Source organism: Lissotriton helveticus, chromosome 7, assembly GCF_964261635.1.
Source record: "Lissotriton helveticus chromosome 7, aLisHel1.1, whole genome shotgun sequence".
Classification (NCBI taxonomy): domain Eukaryota; kingdom Metazoa; phylum Chordata; class Amphibia; order Caudata; family Salamandridae; genus Lissotriton; species Lissotriton helveticus.
The window spans coordinates 1,294,091,716-1,294,111,934 of NC_136068.1; the positions used below are offsets into that span (position 1 = coordinate 1,294,091,716).

Below are 20,219 nucleotides of genomic sequence, written 5' to 3' on the forward strand. Positions count from 1 at the left end.
ACGCGTCGACACTCCAGGCCCAGCGAGAACCTGAACCCGGGTCCTCTCTACACTTCAATGATCCGGAGTGACCCCAGCCCAGTTAAAGGAGTTTTATGAGACCATGCACCTCATATTTGCCGACCTGTCCCCTCTGGAGCACAACTTGATCCACACCAGCAGGTCCACCCTCTGGGGCAATCAGGCCCAAGTATCCCATGTTGGATCTGGAGCAGCATCAGTGGACCAAGACTTTCCTCAGCCCCCTCTCCAGTTCAATCGCTGCCTACGCCCCTAGGCTGCACTGCCTCATTATTCCCGAATCCGACAAGGAGCTAAAGTGACTTCAATGCTGACTGGGTCCATGCTTACTGGAACAGAGCCAGTGCCTTATTTATTTGACATGCCTGTAAAGGGAGACAAATGGGAGGGGTCTATGGACCCTTAAAAAGAACAGGACATGAAAGAAGAACCCTGAAAAAGAATAGGAACAGGTCAACTGGTATGAGGAACTTACGGAGGCCAGTGGGTTAGACACCGCACCTGACACTTGTGTGGTCTCTCCTACCACTGTGGCTACGGTGGAGGGAGCCTCTTTTGCGATAATGGTGTGTAGTGTAGCTGAAGTCTTGGACCTTCAGTGCTCCCAGTGGGGGTCAAGACAAATGTCTTGACTGAGGTGCTTCGGCTGGGAGTTGCCCCTTCTGAGCTTCTTCTCCCATTCAATGAAGCCCTATGGGTATCCTACTTAGGGCCTGGTCCAAGCCCTACAAGAGTCTGGACGACTTTGGCAAGAGAATTTTCCGCCAGCCTAGCACTGCGGTCGATGAACACAGCAAGCCTTTCTGGCCAGTACTCCAGTACTATATGGGGCTCACTTGGCAGAACGATTTCATCGTTAGTGGCCTTGTGGCCCCACAGCTGGCTGAGGGCGACAGGTTTTTCAGGGGATGTCCAGTCTTCCCTCATAGACCTGCCCTTCAACAGCTCTCTCATCTTTGGAGAGAAGGCGTATTTGGCGCTGGAGTGCTTTAAAGACAGCAGGTCCTAGGGCTTGTCTACATCTCCTAGTCAACCTCAGTCTGCCTATCCCTCCCCTTTGATGGCCACAGAAGGGATCTCCAGCCACACCACCACAGCTTTTTCATGGCAAGGGCACAGGTCCCACAGATAGCATGGGACAGGTGGCAAGCAGTCGAGTCAATCCACTTCTCCCCCAACATCCGCTGCTTCAAAGCCTCTTTAGTTTGCCCTTCGACCATCAAGGGCATCCAGTTGAAGGCAGGATATGCCATCACCTGCTCCACTGGTGCTCCGTAAAATCGGACTGGTAGGTTCTTCAGATTGTTCAAATGGGCTACTCCCTCCCCTCTGTGTCTACCCCACCACCCACTTACAATCGGCGGATAGAGGACCATCTTTCCTTGCTCCGGTGCAGGCTGTCTTGGCCAAGGGAACCATAGAGAGGGTTGTTGTTATTATATTACGTACTGGTGCCAAAAAAGGATGGAGGACTTCATCATATCCTAGTCCTGAGCCTTCTCAACCTTTTCGTGAAAAAGGAGAAGTTCAAAATGCTCACCCTCGCCCAAGTTCTGTCTGCCCATGACCAGGGAGATTAGATGGTAGCGTTGGACTTGCAGGATGCATTTTTCTACATTCCTGTCCTGGCTGTCCACAGGGGTTACCTGCGTTTAAAAGTGGGCCAAGAGCACTTTCAGTTTGTCATGCTCCCTTTTGGCCTTCCCAGTGGCCCTTTGGTGTTCTTGAAAGTGATGGCTGTGGTTGCAGCTCATATGTGGAAGTGAGGGGTTGCAGCCTTCCTCTACCTCGAACAGTTGGTGGGATCGCCCCACGCAGTAGTCTCCCACCACCAGACTACGGTGAACCTCCTGCACTTGCTGGAGTTCACTATCAACGTGTTAGTCTCCTACCTCCTTCTCATACTCTCTTTTTCATTGGAGTCATTCTGGACATAGTGCAGTTTTGGACCTATCCTCCTGAGCAGCGAGTCCAGGATATGGATCCAAGCTATGATACTAATGTTTCAGCCTGTATCCTGGATTTTGGTGAAACTGACTCTGAAGCTTTTGGGCCTCAGGGCCTCCGGCATCCTCCTGGTTACTCATGCCTACTGGCATATGCCGACCTGAAGTCCCAGTGGGCACAGCATCAGGGGAATCTCTTCGACATTGTCTAGATCTAAGAGGGGACCGCAATAGATCTGCAATGGTGGCTAACGAACCTCGATTAAGTCAAGGGCAGAACGCTCTCCCTTCCCCCAACCGGAGCTGTCAGTAGTGACAAGTGTATCACTCCTGGGCTAAGATGGCCTCCTGGGGGAGGTGGTGTTCAGAGTACTTTGGTTTCCAGCTGTGTCTGGGCTCCACATCAAGTTGTTGGAGCTCTGGTAGATTTGCTTGGCTCTGAAAGCCTTTCTTCCTTTGATTGATTAAGGGAAGACTGGTGCAAGTACATCGAGGACAACACCACCGCCATGTGGTTTTGCAGAAAGCGGGGTGGGGTTGTGTACCCTTTGTCAGGAGGCCATGCATCTCTGGACATGGCTGGAACATCAGGGCATTTCCCTGGTGATTCAACACCTGGTAGGCTTTCTGAACGCCATAATGGGCAAACTCAGCCGCAGTTGCCTAGCGGGTCATGAATGAGGTCTTTTTCTCAAGTGGTGCAAGGACTCTTTCAAGAGTGGGGAGAGCCATGGTTAGATTGGTCTACCACCTCTACGCGTGCACAATGTCAGCAAGTTTGTTTGCTGGAGTTTCCAAGCAGACTCTACCTCAGAGATCCTTTTTTGTCTCAAGTGGATCGATGGCCTCTTGCTCAGAGATGCTTTTCCTCTCGAGTGGATCTCGGGCCTCTTGTTGAAACCAATACCTAGCCTGCCCAGAGTTCCCAAGAAAACCAGGTATGACTGGGCCCAAGTCTCTGGATTGTGAATAGAGCGTCTGGTATCCCGAGCTGCTGAGCTTGACCATCGGTCTTTGTCAGGCTGCCTCTTCGAGAGGAATTTTTGTTGTAGCAACAGGGCACTATCTTAACAAAGGCCAGTTCGGGGTACGCCTGACGCGAGAACAAGTTTGTCATAGTGTGATTCCCACAACGTTGACCATCTACCTGGATCTATTACAACTTTGGGCACAGTTAAGGTTCTCCAGTATTAGGGGTGTCTTTCATAGATTCACATGCCTGAATCATTCCCCGTCGTCGGAGTGGGAGTCCCACGGTACATAAAAAAGCAATAAAATGCCATAAATATGTAGTAATACCAATAGAAATGAACCAGGAAGTAAAACAGCCAATGGTACAGTAGGCAAAAAACTTCCACATCTATGACTCTCATAGTCATTATGTATAGTCCAAACTACAGCCAATCAGGCGCCAGCACCCACCAGAATGTTCTCCCCAGAGGCTCAGGCTCTCAGATTTTCTACCGCACGTCGTGTGAAGGGAGTCTCCCTGAGCTCTGCTCAGTTTCTTACTTCTAACTTCATTTGTGTCTTCACTTCAGGATGTCTTCAAAGAAATCTCTCTTTAGAGCCTGTGACTGCTGTGGTAAGCTTCGGCTTTTTGAAAAGGATCCACATAAAAAGTGTATCTATTGTCTCTACCCAGATCACCAGGCCTCTGACTGTAAGATCTGCAGAACCATGCCTCAAAAGACTCTCAGGGATAGAGAGGGTCGTTTACTTCTGTGGTTGAAGAGGCTAAAGGATTCTTCTAATCCTGTTTCTGAGGTAGGAAGTGTCACCTCTGGTTCTACTTCAGCCTCCAGGAAGAGGCCTGCGCCTGAGGGAATGTCATCTCCCAAGGCTAAACTGCCTAAAAAACAACCACCTGCTAAAGGACTGGATCAGCCTTCTACTTCTCAGGCTGTCCCCACCTCCAAGGGCATGGAAGGCGCTTCTGCTTCCAAAAAGGGGAAAAACCTCAAGTTTCCCCTATCTTCTGAGAGGATTTTACCACGGACTTCATCTCCGCCTCCTGTGATGTCCTCTTCAGCTTCCTCGTCGACGAGAACGACGACTTCAGTGACATCTACGGTAACATTTTCTTCTCCTAAACCTGGTATGGTTATGTCATCGTCTACGGCGTCTCCAACGATGGATTTTGTTTCTGTGAGGCCTGTTTCGTCGACGTCCGTCGTCGACGCCTCTAAAGGCTTTACCGCCGACGAAAAAGGCTCCGTCGACGAGCTCGTCGTCAGGCTCTACGCCGTCGACGAAAATAACACCGTCGACGAAGAGTGACTCGTCGACGAAGACGGTCCCGTCGACGAAGAGTGTCCCGTCGACGAAGGGTGTCCCGTCAACGAAGAGTGTCCCGTCGACGAAGAGTGTCCCGTCGACGAAGGGTGTCCCGTCGACGAAGGGTGTCCCGTCGACGAAGGGTGTCCCGTCGACGATGAGTGTCCCGTCGACGAAGACTGTCCCGTCGACGAAAGGTGTCCCGTCGACGGCGAGTATTCCGTTGGCGAAAAGTGTCCCGTCGACGAGAGGTGATCCGTCGACGACAAAACCATCGGGAGTTAACCCTCCGACGACGCCGCAGTTGTCATCATGCACGGCACTACAAGTGTGGTCTCCGTCGACGGTGTTTTTAACACCACGGCAAGCAGCAGAACAACTGCGCAACACTGCAATGAGGCTTTCACCCCTTTGTATTTCACCTCACAAGGTGTCCTCTGAAGTGCCAGACCAACTTCTGGATTCTGACAGTGACAATGAGATGGTCCAGAATACTTTTGGGCAAGCCACTAGTCCATCGGAGTTACATATTAAACTTCAAGATGAAGAATATGATGATTCTCACTCTCCTGTTGAGGTATCGATGCCTGTGAGTACCCCTGTTGCTCAAGTGCCTGTGGATTTAATATCAAACTTACAATTTATGCTGGACGATTACTATCGGAGGTTCCCACCATCGGAATCGGCAGGTTCTGGACAGGCAACTCCAACTTCGGAAACGCCTCCACCCGTGCTCCCACCGGTGTGTCCACCTTCACACCCACAACCTGCTCACGAAGAAGACCCGCAATCCTCGGAAGATGACGACCAGCGGGAAGAAGGAGAAGTGGATGATTTATCGGAGTGGGAGGACTATCAGGTACAATCTCCTTCAACATCTCCTCAGACTACGTCGGCCTCCCCTCCGGTGGATGTAGCGAACTTTCACTTGTTGATGGAGCGTGCAACCGCACGTTTTCATATGAAGATGGAGCATACGCAACAAGAATGTTTCCTTTACGATTTTAAGGATCAGCCCAGACGACAAATTAGGACAATACCCATCGTGGAATTCATCTGGAAGGAAGGTGTTAAGGTGATGTCAACGCCGGCTTCCATTCCTCCAGTCTTGCCAAGAATTGATAAGAAATATAAAGCTCCCGACAAAACGCCTGCATGTCTTCTTGGACAGGCAAAACTTGACTCTGTAATTGTCCAGGCGGCTCAGAAAAGAGCCAGAAATCCGTCCTCTGCAGTTACGGCGCCGCCGGATAGAGATGGCAGACGCCTAGACTCAATCGGAAAACGAGTTTCCACCATGGCTGCAACGACTGTCCGTGCTGCCAACGCATTAGCCATCTTAGGTCGGTACGACCGTCAAATGTGGTCTGACATCTCACCATTTATCGATCTCCTCCCTGAGCCATCCAAGGCTGAGGCACTTCGAATTCTCCAAGAAGGTCAAAGGACCTCTGAAGAGATAATCGATTCAGCTGTTGATGTTGCATCTACAGGATTTCGTCAATTAGCAGGAGCTGCGGTTCTGCGTAGACAGGGGTGGTTACGTTCCACTGCTTTCAGACAAGAAGTCCAAAACCGAGTTCTAGACATGCCATTTGATGGCGAATATTTATTCGGCCCCAAGGTAGAGGAGGCTTTACAGACTATCAAAAAGGATACCGAAACAGCCAGATCCTTAGGCACTCTACAATTCCACAAGCCGCCCTTTCGAGGAGCGAGAGGACGAGGAACGTCCTTCAATAGAGGTGGATACCAGCAACAACATCAACAATCCTCATACCGTCAGAGTAATCAGCGCTACCAAACACAGCGCTACCAGTCTTATGGGCAGAAAAGATCTCAATACACCCCAAACAGGGGTAAGGCTACCTACCGCGGCAAGGACAAGCGACAATGAAACTTTTCACCTGCCACCATCGTCTTTCCACCCTCACAAAAGACTTGGCGGAAGAATATCCAAATTTTACTCCAATTGGCAGTCGATAACAACGGACAAATGGGTCCTGGATATTGTGGCCAGGGGCCATGCCCTAGAATTCGAAAAATTCCCCCCAAATGTACCGCCAAAAGGCCCGCCTCCAGCTCACCTGAAGGAGCTGCTTACCCAAATCAAAATGATGATACAAAAAGGAGCGATCGAGAGCGTTCCTCAGAGGATGAGAGGACTAGGATTTTACTCCAGGTTCTTCCTGATCAGAAAGAAGAACGGGGAGTGGCGCCCGATCCTCGATCTTCGCGCCTTAAACAAATATCTAAGGAAATTGACATTCCGGATGCTATCTCTTCAAGAAATTTTGCATCTTCTAACAGCAGGAGATTGCATGGTCACCCTAGACCTCCAGGATGCATATTTCCACATCCCCATCCTACCTCGCCACAGGAAATTCCTTCGCTTCAGGGTGGCTGGCAGGGACTACCAGTTCAAAGTCCTTCCTTTTGGACTACGGTCAGCTCCAAGAGTTTTTACGAAAGTTTTAGCTCCAGTAGCTGCACACCTCCGGCTGGAGGGAATACAAATTTTCCCATATCTGGACGATTGCCTTATAAAGGCCAATTCTCATGGAACCGTTCAACGTCACCTTCAACAGTGTCTGCACCTGTTTCAATCTCTAGGCCTGACAATAAATTTCACCAAATCCCAAATGCAATCGTCTCAAAGAATAGCATTCTTAGGAGCGATGTTGGACACTCACAAATGCAAAGCTTTCGTCTCCAAGGAGAGACAAATGAAAATAAGTCGGCTAGCACAAGATCTCATGCAAAGAAAGTCAGTTTCTGTCCGACTATACAAATCCTTTCTAGGGATGGCATCGGCTTGTATTCCATTACTTCCAAATTGCCGACTTCAAATGAGGCCGCTTCAGGAGGAACTAACCTTGCAGTGGCAACAGGTTTCAGGCACTTTCGAGGACCTCATTCAAATCACACCACTCATGAAGGAGTCTCTTCTGTGGTGGACACAGAGGTGTCATCTGAGTCAGGGTCATGCGTTCCTTCAAGAAACACCAAGTCTCACCATCACTACAGATGCATCCCTCGAGGGCTGGGGGGCTCACCTACAAGGCCTCACGATCAGCGGCAAATGGACTGCGCAACAGAAACTGTGGCACATCAATCGTTTGGAACTGAGAGCCATCTTTCTTGCCCTCAAGGCGTTTTGTGCCATCATTCAGAACACCAATGTGTTGATAAGAACAGACAACACAACAAGTATGCACTACGTCAACAAACAGGGGGGAACTCGATCTCTTCTCCTGTCTCAAGAGGCGCAGGAATTATGGACATGGGCTCTTCACCACAATGTACAGTTGCATGCGGTGCATGTTCCGGGAACGGAAAACGTCCTTGCGGACGCACTCAGCAGGACAACGATCACCACCCACGAATGGGAGCTTCACCAGGAAACAGTGGACCACATCTTTCATCAGTGGGGTTGGCCAGACCTGGATCTATTTGCGACAAGTACCAACAGCAAATGCCTGAGCTTCGCCAGCTGGCACCCCCACAAGAATTCTCTGGGGAATGCGTTCTCCATCGATTGGTCCCTGACGTTTGCGTACGCTTTCCCACCGATTCCGTTAGTCCCCAAGGTTCTGCGGAAGATGAAGAAGGAACCTTGCCGACTGATCCTGATTGCGCCCCGATGGCCGCGCCAGTATTGGTTTACAGAGCTCCTCCTACTGTCAGAGAGCAAGCCAATTCAGTTACATCCAATCCCGAACTTGCTCAGTGTTCAGGAAGGTCAAGTCTTCCATCCGGACCCAGCATCGCTGAGATTAGCGGCTTGGCTCCTGAACACCATGAGTTTGCACACCTGAACATCCCGGCAGACTGTAAAGAGGTGTTGGCCAAAGCTAGAGCACCCGCTACCATCAAGACATACAGTCTTAAATGGAAACGCTTCTGTATCTGGTGCCGTTCAGCAGGTGTTCACCCTTTTTTTAGCAAAACCTGAGGAAATTCTTCCTTTTTTCTTGCAGTTGGCACGAACAGGTCTGTCCCATGCTACTTTAAAGGTATTTCTGGCTGCAATATCCAGATATCGACAGGATGGGTCCAATTCTCTGTACTCAGCAAGAATTATCCAACAGTTCTTTAAAGGCCTCTTTAGAATGTTCCCTCCTGTACGTCGTCCACCTCCTTTGTGGCATCTGAATGTGGTCCTGGGTCAACTCATGCGTCACCCTTTTGAGCCCATCCATAGAGCTGACTTGAAGTATCTTTCGTGGAAGGTATCACTGCTTTTAGCCTTAACATCCGCCAAGAGAGTTAGTGATATCCAAGCTTTCACTGTACATCATCCTTTCCTTCAATTCACAAGCGATTCTGTCATACTTCGCACAAATCCCAAGTACATTCCTAAAGTACCTTCGGATTTCCATCTGAACGAACCTGTTGTTCTTAAATCGTTTTTTCCAGACCCGCAAACTCCCGCGGAAAGAGCTTTACACTCGCTTGATATTAGAAGATGTCTTAAATTCTATCTACAAAGAACGTCTACTGTACGCACCTCTGACCAGTTGTTCATTACCTACGGTGCGATTCGTAAGGGGCAGGCAGTATCAAAACAGACTATTGCAAGATGGATATCTGCTGCCATTGCCTTTTGCCATGCACAGGCTGGGAGACCTTTACCATCTGCGCCCAGAGCGCACTCTACAAGAGCAGTCTCCTCATCTACGGCCTTATTTGCTGGAGTCCCTCTTCAGCAGATCTGCAAAGCGGCTACTTGGGCGAGTCGCCATACCTTTACCAGACATTACTGTCTAGAATCCATCAGCGAGGCTGATACTTCTGTGGGTCGAGCTGTTCTACGGAATCTGTTTCATTAAGGTGAGCCTCTGTTTCCCACCTCCTTGTTTTCTGCTGTCAGACGCTTCTTATGTTATGTTTTCACATATTTCCATGATTGCATTATGTTATGCTTTATACGATATGTGTATATTCACTGTGCATTGTTATTTGCATTACTAACTGACAAGCTGGGTGTTATGAGCGTCTGTTCAGCAAAGATATGTACTGCTAGCTACTCTGATTCAGGCATGTGAATCTATGAAAGACACCCCTAATACTGGAGAAGAACAATAGTTACTTACCTGTAATCTGTGGTTCTCCAGTATTGGTGTCTTTCATAGATTCACATGCAACCCGCCCACCTCCCCTCAGAGGCTTTTTAGGCTATTATGGTTTACCTTCACTCCTTGCGAGAAAATCTGAGAGCCTGAGCCTCTGGGGAGAACATTCTGGTGGGTGCTGGCGCCTGATTGGCTGTAGTTTGGACTATACATATTGACTATGAGAGTCATAGATGTGGAAGTTTTTTGCCTACTGTACCATTGGCTGTTTTACTTCCTGGTTCATTTCTATTGGTATTACTACATATTTATGGCATTTTATTGCTTTTTTATGTACCGTGGGACTCCCACTCCGACGACGGGGAATGATTCAGGCATGTGAATCTATGAAAGACACCAATACTGGAGAACCGCAGATTACAGGTAAGTAACTATTGTTCTTACCTTTTGCCAACTCCTTATTCTTGTGGTTGTCGGACCAACCTGCTCTCACCTGGTGTGGCTAAGTTCTTTAAAGGACTGCAGCATCTGTTCCCCCCTACACCCTTCATCATGCCTCTATGGGGCCTCAATCTAGTCCTCACTCTTTTTATATGTGCGCCATTCGATCCTCTGCACAATTGCTTTATCAGGCTCTTGACTATTAAAACTGCCTTTTTTTTTTTGATGGCCATAGAATTGGGCAGGATAGTCGGTGAACTGCAAGCGCTCTCTGCGCACCCTCCTTATAGCACCTTTTACTCAGACAAGCTGGTTATTCGGATGCATGTCTCGTTCCTCCCAAGGGTTGTGGCTCGATACCGTGTAGTTCAGAACATCACCCTACCTACTTTCTCTGCTCCACCTCATCCTCTAAAGAAGAGAAGAGGCTACTGCCTCGGCACAAAAAGAGCATTGTCGTTCTACCTTGACTCCACAAGAGAGTTCCTGGTGGGCAATCAACTCTTCGTGGGCTATGTGGGAGCAAATAAAGGGAAAGCTGTAAAAAGAGAACCATCTCATGATGGCTTGTCCTGTGCATTAAGATCTGCTATGCATTGGCCAAGAAACAGCCCCTCGAGGACTAACGGCTCACTCCACCAGAGCTAAGGCTGCAACCACTGCGTTAGCACATCTGTTAAGCAACAACTTGGACCTCACTGCACACGTTCACCAAGCACCACTACCTGGACAGTCAGGTCCATTGTGACAGGCATTTTGCCTGTTTGGTCTTGCAGAAGTTTCAAATATTGATTTTGCAGTCCCAACTCCTGGGCTGTATTGCTTGGGTATCTATTTTAAGGTGAGGAATATGCGACTAGAAGTGTCTATCAGATGAACAAGTTACTTACCTTCGGTAACGCCTTATCTGGCAGAGACTATATCTAGCTGCAGATTTTTTACTGATCCTCCCTGCTTGGCGAATCAACTACTGTGTAGAGAACACCAGGCCTAGTTCCTCCCACCAGTGGTCACTGCTCATTGTGGCTCTGCTCTCCTGGCGTGGAGAGACGTGAAAGTATGTCGTCAACACTCCGAGGTGGCGCTTGTATGGATACCACGTTTGTCACTTCCAGTGAGGATTATGCCATGCAGAGCTGAAATATGCCACCTACCGGGGCTCAGGTGTACTGCTCAAAAATGTTCTGGATCCAGTCTGACCCCTGAATAATATTTTAAGGTAAGGAATCTGCAGTTATATAGAGTCTTTACCATATAAGTCTTTGCCGAAGGTAAGTAACTTGTTCTTATTGGTCAAGGGAGTTAACATGTGGGCCGCTCTTGCACATGCCAACTGTCTTATTTGAAAAGACATCTTCTTCAACCGCATCCTCACCCATCCCCCACCCGCCTACCTTATTATGTGTCTTCTATTTTTCTCCAGAGTTGCTAATAGTCTACCCATTACCATGGTCACCTTGAGCTAGTTCTGTTTTTGTATCCACAAAACACCCGCACCTAGGATACCATCATCTTGCAGATTAAGAAGGGTAAAAAAGAAACAGCAAGACTACAGGACTTTTCTGTTTATGCATCCAGGATCTGGAACAACATCCAGGTAGCAATCAGCAACGCCTCAACGCTGCTCCAATTTAAGAACGAGATCAAGACTAACCTCTTTAGAGAACACTACATATCAATGCATTACCCGCCCATAACCCAGGTACCAGTCTTATCACTGGTTATTTTTACCCGTCTTTGACCCTTTACAGGGCTCCACTGCCTTTTGGCTAGGTTCATGCTATAGAATTACCATATACATGGATAAATACATGCTACATAGTTATGGATCAGAGCCAATAGCAGACTCAGTTGTAAAGATTTCAGCTTTTTATGAACCTCATTACTAATGTGATCAACAAATTCAAACTCTCTTCTATGATGACCACCAAACGTTAACACCATTTCTGTTTGGCCATCCCATTTATCTCAAGTGATTGCTGTTCTGGAACTAGCCCCTTCCTGTGAGGTGGGTCCTTTCCAAAGTCCATCCCTGTCCTTTCTATCAGTGTGAAAAGGACCCTTGATCATTCAACCAGTGTATTGCAACTCCCCAAGCCTACAACTGCTGTTGGATTTTTTGCCCTTTATCTAACTCTAATTTAGTCCTGCCAACTTCTGCTCTAGTCCTGCCAGCTTTAATTCTGTGCTATTCGAGGCCTTCTGCAAGTCCAAAACTTTGGCCTTGAAAGAACTGTCCTAGAATTGGTACCCAGTACCTTGATGTTTTTTGTGCTTTTTTTCTACTAGTGCTCTGAGGCACTACTTTCCAGTAATGTGTGTTACAACATGACAGGCAGTGTGACTTCTGAAAGGGACGCACTTTCCTCAGAGCCTCTGCAAAAGAGATGATGATCCAACCACTATCACAGTCATTTACAGGTGCTCTGCATACTGTGACCTGTAGATTCATACCAATAATGGGGAAAAGGTTCAAGTCCTGGCATACGGAGAGCTGTTCGCTAAAGAACCTGACCACACTAAAGGTAGCTCTGATGGTGTCAGTTAGCAACTCTGCCTCTCTGTTTCTTTGACTCTGATCTCACTCCCTGGCTCACTGTCTTATTGCCCTTTCTTAGTTGTGCCATTGCCTGACAGATGTGTTCCTTTCCCTACTAATTGTCTTTCTGATTTACCCTACCCTCCATCCTTGTGTGATCCCTCTTCATTAGTTCAGGTTTCTTATCTCTCCTCCTGCCTCATGGTTCTAGTTTCTGCCTTGAGCTCTCCCCTTTTGATCTTTTTCTTATGCCTCTTCCAATTTCTCTGTTCATGGTCCCTCCTCATTCTCACAGATCCCTTCTTTCTCTTCAGTGTTTTTCGTAGCTCTTTCTCTTTCATAGTTTATCACATTGCCTTTTGTCACATTTGATGTCTGATTCCACTTCTTGTCTCTGATCCTTCGTCCTTTCTTTCCTAGTTGAGTTTTGACTGTTTTCATCCCTCCCCTCTTTCTCTTCCAGGGGATCCTCATCAATAGTCATAAGCATTGGAATATTCCCGCCCATGCGCGGGACCCCGGAAACAATATATTATATGTGCCCCACATATATTATAGACATATATATATATATATATATATATAAAAATAAGCAATTGCAGCCAAATAAACAATAGAGCTGGAATATGCAGTGAAGAATTTCCACAATACAGTGAATTCTGTATTAGAAACATGAGAAACAACACCAATGCTTGTTTAGAAACTGTTTTAATGTACAGAAAACAGCAGAAATTCTCATAACACACTGTAAGCATATACAGCTCCCAGGCTGCATTGCAAAATCCCAGTCTAAAAAGACTGAAAAGCTAACCTGTAGCTGAATGCACTAAAACTGACGCTGTGCCTTTAAGGCACCTCTGCCCCTAGCTTCCCATCATGCCTCAGGGGTTACAGTTAGGTCAGTTGTTCTTTCCGGCTCCTTCAGGAAGGACCCTGGATACACAGCTCCACACTTTTCTGCCTTTTTCAGTCAGAAAGTCTTCTAAAGAACAATTTTTTTGATTTACTTTGACTTTTCACATCATAGTCAAGTAAATAACTGCTTAGCAGTCAATTTTTTGTGAGGTTTTTCCTTTTAGGATGCCCTCACTTTTTGATGATTGCCCTTCTTGTGGCCACAAGAAGGCAAAAACAGACTCTCATGAGGTCTGTATTTTATGCTTGCCAGAGGATCATGATCCTAAAGACTGTTCTCATTGTAGAAAGCTGTCTGACAGAACACTTAAAGACAGAGAGAGGAACAGACTCTATAGTCTGGCCCAGAAATCCATGAGAGGAAGATCTGCGGAGAGAAAGAGTTCAAAGAGACCCAGAACTCCCTCCAAAGGCAAGTCAGAACGTCCATCAACCTCAGCACCGGGCTCGGCGCTGAAAAAACACTGATGGACAGTTCAAGAGAAAAAGCTCCGTCGGCGTCGAGATCGACGTCGACGAGGAAATCGTCGTCGAAAAGAGGTTCGCCGTCGTCGAGGAAAGCTCCGCCGTCGTCAACTAGGCGACGATCGGCGTCGAGAGAAGCCACGAGATCGCCGTCGACGAGAGGTTCGGCTTCAAGACGAGTCAACTCCGCCGCCGTCAACCAGGCGACGGTCGGCGTCGAGAGACAGATCACACTCGCCGTCGTCTCGACGTCGACAGGCTTCGAAGAGTGTAACACCTCCGTCGACGTCTCCACGGAGGCGCTCGGCGTCGAGGAGCAAGAGCCCCCTCGGACGATCGTCGTCGAGGAAGGGATCATCTAAGGCACGTCGGCGCTCGTCGTCGAGGATGTCCGATCCTCCGCCGTCGCCACATGCCAGGTCGATGACATCTCCGTCGCCGACAGATCAACGTCGGCCGACGTCGAGAGCTCCGTCGACGGCAGGACTAGACCGTTCGACGTCGAGACCTCCGTCGACGGCAGGACTAGGCCGTTCGACGTCGAGACCTCCGTCGACGGCAGGACAACGCCGTTCGACGTCGAGACCTCCGTCGACGGCAGGACAACGCCGTTCGACGTCGAGACCTCCGTCGACGGCAGGACAACGCCGTTTGACGTCGAGGGACCACAGATCATCGTCGAGGCATTCAACGCCGAAAGTTATCGCCCCGTCGACGCCACAGAGGCGTTCGACGTCGAGGGAAAGGCTTTTGAGACGTCCTCCAACACCGGTGAGACGGAGATCACCTTCAGTGCCTTCGACAGTCCTGGTGACACAATCTGCTTCACTCCATTCCTCCTCAAGTGCCTCGGGGTCAACCGGGTCATCTTCAAGGAGTAGGAGTCCGGTTCAGAAGAATCCCCATCGGGGTTACACTTCACATATAAGACTTTCGCCAAGATGGTACGCTCCTTTGAGTAATTGGAAGGATTCTAAGGCACCAGAGAGACTTCAAAGGTACTTGAGTCCAATCCACAGGTCTCCTCTTCAGCAAGCAGAAGAGATAGAGCGATCACGCTCACGAGAGAGAAGAGTGGACAGGTCACATGCCCCTAGGGTCTCCCGATCACCAAGGAGGGAGCAACCCAAATCTCGAACACCGAGAAAGGAGGTACGAGATGTGAGATCGAGATCTCCAATACATCAGAGGGTATCACGTTCTCCTCGAAGGGAGGAACGACCTAGGAGATCTCCGGTGAGGAAGGAGCATTCTCACCACAGGAGAAGAAGAACTCCTTCATCCTCTCCTCCAGCTTCGCCTAGATCTTCTAAAGGGGACTACTCTCCGACGCTGGCAGACAGCCCTCGCTCAAGAGCTTCCCCTCTGGACGACGTCAACACGTATTTGGACGTTTTGCAAAGGGGTGCTTACAAGCTGAATATAGAAATGACCACTCCAGAGGTGTCCACTACTGTGATTTTTGAGACTCTTCATCACAAATCATATGCACGGCCGTTGCTTCCATTAGTCCCAGGAATAATGGACCCAATCAAAGAGGTTTTCCTCACGCCAGCAACGATCAGAGCAGTTCCGGCACGTATCCAGAAAAAATATAGGCCGGCTGACTCAGATCCTATCTTCGTTAAAGGTGAGCCTGCAGCGGACTCAGTTATTGTAGCCTCAGCTAGGAAGAATCACACGGTCGCTCCTTCTTCGTCAGTTCCTCCTGACAAAGACAGCAAGACGCAAGATTCTTGGGGACGCAAGGTGTGCAACACAGCAGCTTCATCCCTAAAAGTCTCTAGTGCATCAGCCCTTCTGGGAAGGTACGATAGAGCCCTATGGGACTCCATGGAACGATTCAAAGAGAAATTGCCCAAGGAGGACCAGAAGGACTTTGAGGAGACCGTGACGGAGGGCTGTTTGGTGGCAAACCAAATGATTAGTTCATCAGCAGATAACGCCCTTCTAGCTGGACATAACTACTCACATGGAGTATGTGCGAGGAGATCCTCTTGGCTGCGTTTAACTGGGCTCAAGCCAGATGCCCAGCAGCGCATACTCAATCTGCCTTTTTCCGGATCTTCACTCTTCGGGGAGCATGCCGATCAGGAAATGGCCCGGATGAAGACCGAGTTAGACACAGTAAAGGCAGTAGGTCTGGAGAAACAGAAAGCACCGTTCAAACGACGCTTCAAGACCAACAAGAACCGGGGAGGCCAACAGAGGGTTCAAACCCCTCAATGGTCTCAAAACAAGCCGCAAGGAAAGCCACAATACAGAGGAGGAAGGTCAAGCAGAGGTAGAGGCGGACATAATCAATCCTCTACCACACCTAGAGGAGGCAAGGCCTGAGCAGTGGCTTCCTCTGTCGCCGTTACCCACTCCAGTGGGAGGAAGTGCTGCACAACATCTGGCAGAGTGGGTCAGCATCACGAAAGATCGGTGGGTGCTGAATATACTGCGCAATGGATATGCGCTACGTTTCAGGAAGAAACCACAACCGGCTCCTCCAAAAAAGTCTCGCTCGTACCATCTGGAGCTCCTCAAAAAGGAGGTGAGCGTCCTCTTAAAGAAAAACGCAATCGAAGTGGTACCTCTCTCCCAAAGGGGGAAAGGAGTGTACTCAAGATATTTCCTTGTTCCCAAAAAGGACCAAGAAGGCAAATTCAGACCAATTTTGGATCTTCGACTCCTCAACAAAGTGGTGGTCAAAGAGAAGTTTCGCATGTTGGCACTCCATCAAATATGTCCTCATCTACAGATCGGAGATTGGATGTGTTCGGTGGATTTACAAGACGCGTACTTCCACATTCCTATTACACCAGGTCATCGAAAGTACTTGAGGTTCCTGGTAGGGTCCAGGCATTACCAGTTCAAAGTGCTCCCTTTCGGACTCAAATCCGCACCAAGGGTCTTCACCAAGTGCATGGCAGTGGTAGCGGCGTGTCTACACAAAAAAGGTCTCTTTGTGTGCCCATATCTAGACGACTGGCTCCTGAAGAGTCCGTCTCCTCGGCAAGCCACCAAAGACTGTCACCTGTGTCTCCAACAGCTACACAGGCTCGGCCTCCATGTAAACTCAGAAAAATCGATCCTGCAACCCACACAAACTATCCACTATCTGGGAGCAGTTCTAGACACAAAGTTAGGAAGAGCGTTTCCTTCGCAAGAGAGACTTTCTTCCATGGGACAAAAATGCAAAAAGTTACTTCAGATTCCTCGTCCAAAGGTGCGAGACGTAGCGTCTCTGTTGGGCTCCATGGCGTCCTGCATCTTCCTAATACCGAACGCCAGGTTGAGAATGCGGCCTCTTCAAGAGTCGGTGGAGGATCAGTGGGACCAAGCGTCTGGAGATTGGGAGGATCGAATCATCCTGTCTCAAGCAGCGCTGACCTCAATACAGTGGTGGACTCGCCCTCGGAATGTCCTGCAGGGAGTCCCTTTTCAGCAACCTCTGCCTTCTCTGTCTGTGGTAACGGACGCATCTCTAGAAGGCTGGGGTGCTCACATGGGTCATCTTCAGATTCAGGGTCGCTGGTCGACCAACCTTCAGACATACCACATCAACATGCTGGAACTTCGAGCGGTTCATCTGGCGCTCAAGGCGTTCCTTCCAGCAATAACAACGGACAAAGTCCTGGTTCAGACGGACAACACTACAACTATGTTCTATCTGAACAAGCAGGGAGGAACTCGATCTCGCCCTCTGTCTCTGGAAGCCCAGGCGATCTGGCACTGGCTTCTGGCTCGGGGACTGTCGGTGGTGGCAGTACACCTTCCAGGCGAGTTAAACACAAAAGCAGACGCACTCAGCAGGCACTTCGAAGATCAGCCAGACTGGGTGCTAAACGACGAAGTGGTCGAAGAACTCTTCCGTTGCTGGGGTCGTCCAGACATAGACTTATTTGCGGATGACGAAAACGCCAAATGCCACGCCTTCGCGTCCAGGTTCCACCGGCCAGGGACGCAAGGGAACGCTCTCCTGCTGGAGTGGACAGGAATGTTCGCTTATGCTTTTCCCCCTCTGGCACTGATTCCGAAGGTGGTGGCCAAGCTCATCAGATCGAGCATGGACATGATCCTAATTGCTCCGGATTGGCCGCGACAATGGTGGTATCCAGATCTGTTACATCTGTCGCGGTGTCCACACAGACGGCTGCCGTGCAAACCAGACCTGCTGAGCAAAATGGACGGGAGGATCCTGCATCCCAACCTCCAGTCGCTGAACCTGACTGCATGGCTCCTGAGGTCTTGCAATATGGACACTTAAATCTGCCTCCGGAATGTATGAATATTTTAAGAGAGGCGAAGAGACCTTCCACAAGGACGTCTTATGCGTTCAAGTGGAAAAGATTTTTCATTTGGTGTAAGGACCATGGCTTTGATCCCACCAAAGGGCAAGAAGAGGTAGTCCTACCATACCTCCTATACTTAGCGACATCAGGGTTGAAATACGCTTCTATTAGGGTTCATCTATCTGCCATAGTAGCGTACAGAAAATCACCTACACAAACATCGTTTTTTCAGGTCCCGGTGGTGAAAGATTTCCTTCAGGGTTTAAAGAAGGTCTATCCCCCTGTGAGAAATCCTTCTCCTCCCTGGGAGTTGAACCTGGTTCTCTCCAGACTGATGTCTACACCGTTTGAGCCTATACACAAGGCCTCCTTGCAGCATCTCACTTGGAAGGCGGCCTTCTTGGTGGCAATAACCTCTGCGCGCAGGGTTAGCGAGATTCAAGCACTCTGCACCAAGGAACCTTACACTGTGTTTCACCACAACAGAGTAGTAATGAGGGCTCACCCTTCTTTTCTTCCAAAAGTGGTATCGGATTTTCATATAAATCAAACGATTACCCTTCCTTCGTTCTTTCCTAATCCATCGACCCCAGCTGAGAGGTCGTTGCACTCGTTAGATCTTAAACGGGTGCTAAAGTTTTACCTGGAAAGAACAAAGGACACCAGAAAGACAGACCAACTCTTTGTCAATTATGGTGCAATGAGGTCCGGGTTTGCAGCAGCCAAAAGATCCATCTCCAGATGGATTGTCTCTTGTATCAAACTAGCATACCAGCTGGCTGGCAAAGCTTTGTTGCAATCACCCAAAGCTCATTCCACTAGAGGGAAAGCAGCCACAATAGCTTTTTTGCATGACATTCCTATGTCAGAAATATGCAAGGCTGCGACATGGAAATCAGTCCATACCTTTACAAGGCATTATTGCCTAGAGTCTGATTCCAGAGCGGATTCTCAAGTAGGGCAAGCCTCCTTGAGAAACCTATTTGGGTAGAAAAAGGCCTATTTTTGGGCCTACGGATACAAATGTTATCTGTTGATTCCTTTGCCCGCAGGGATGTGGTGAGGCTCGCTACTCTATTCTAATGCTTATGACTATTGATGAGGATCCCCTGGAAGAGAAGGATTAGTTACTTACCTGTAATCCTAGTTCTCTTCCAGGGGTATCCTCATCAAAGTCATAAGCAACCCTCCCGCCTCCCCGGGCAAAGGACTTTGTTTATTTATTAGGAGATGTTTTTTAACCTGTTATTACCATGGTTTGGTTTTCAGTCTCCGAAAAGAACAACTGACCTAACTGTAACCCCTGAGGCATGATGGGAAGCTAGGGGCAGAGGTGCCTTAAAGGCACAGCGTCAGTTTTAGTGCATTCAGCTACAGGTTAGCTTTTCAGTCTTTTTAGACTGGGATTTTGCAATGCAGCCTGGGAGCTGTATATGCTTACAGTGTGTTATGAGAATTTCTGCAGTTTTCTGTACATTAAAACAGTTTCTAAACAAGCATTGGTGTTGTTTCTCATGTTTCTAATACAGAATTCACTGTATTGTGGAAATTCTTCACTGCATATTCCAGCTCTATTGTTTATTTGGCTGCAATTGCTTATTTTTATATATATATATATATTTATATATATGTCTATAATATATGTGGGGCACATATAATATATTGTTTCCGGGGTCCCGCGCATGGGCGGGAATATTCCAATGCTTATGACTTTGATGAGGATACCCCTGGAAGAGAACTAGGATTACAGGTAAGTAACTAATCCTTACTGTCTACTTTCTCCTCCGTTCCTGCCTCGTTGATTGTCATTTGAGCACCATTACCACCTCTCTGAGCTCTTCCCTTCTCCTTTCTCTCTGTCCCTTCCTCCTTACTTTCACTCCTGTTGTTTTCATCATCTTTGATCACTTATGCATCTCTTTGCCCGTCAGATTAGTCCAGGACCCTCCATCAATGTCTTATTTCTCCCTTCTTTGTTCATGTTTGATCTCTTCTATCCTTCTCATTGCCGGCCAGATTAGCCCTGGCCTCTCCAGCATTCTCGGTTTCTCCTTTTTGGCCATGATTGCTGTTCCTGATCAGTCCCCTAATTTCTGCTCACTGTCTTTAGTCTGTACTCTCCTCTCTCTTGTCAGAGCTCTTCAGTCCTCCCTTCTTCTCATTGTCTGTCTGATCTACTTTCTTCCTCTGCTGACTCCTCTCCTGTTCCCTTTTCTTTTCTGTCCACCCCCTGAAAATTTCTTAGTTCCCTTTGTCTCTG

The 20,219-nt window shown here is 48.5% G+C and overlaps 1 protein-coding gene across 4 annotated transcripts in view; it reads left to right on the forward strand.

Moving 5' to 3' along the window:
* The window catches only part of UNK (unk zinc finger), a 938,451-nt gene that overhangs the window by 624,664 nt on the left and 293,568 nt on the right, over positions 1-20,219 (forward strand). The window lies entirely within an intron of this gene.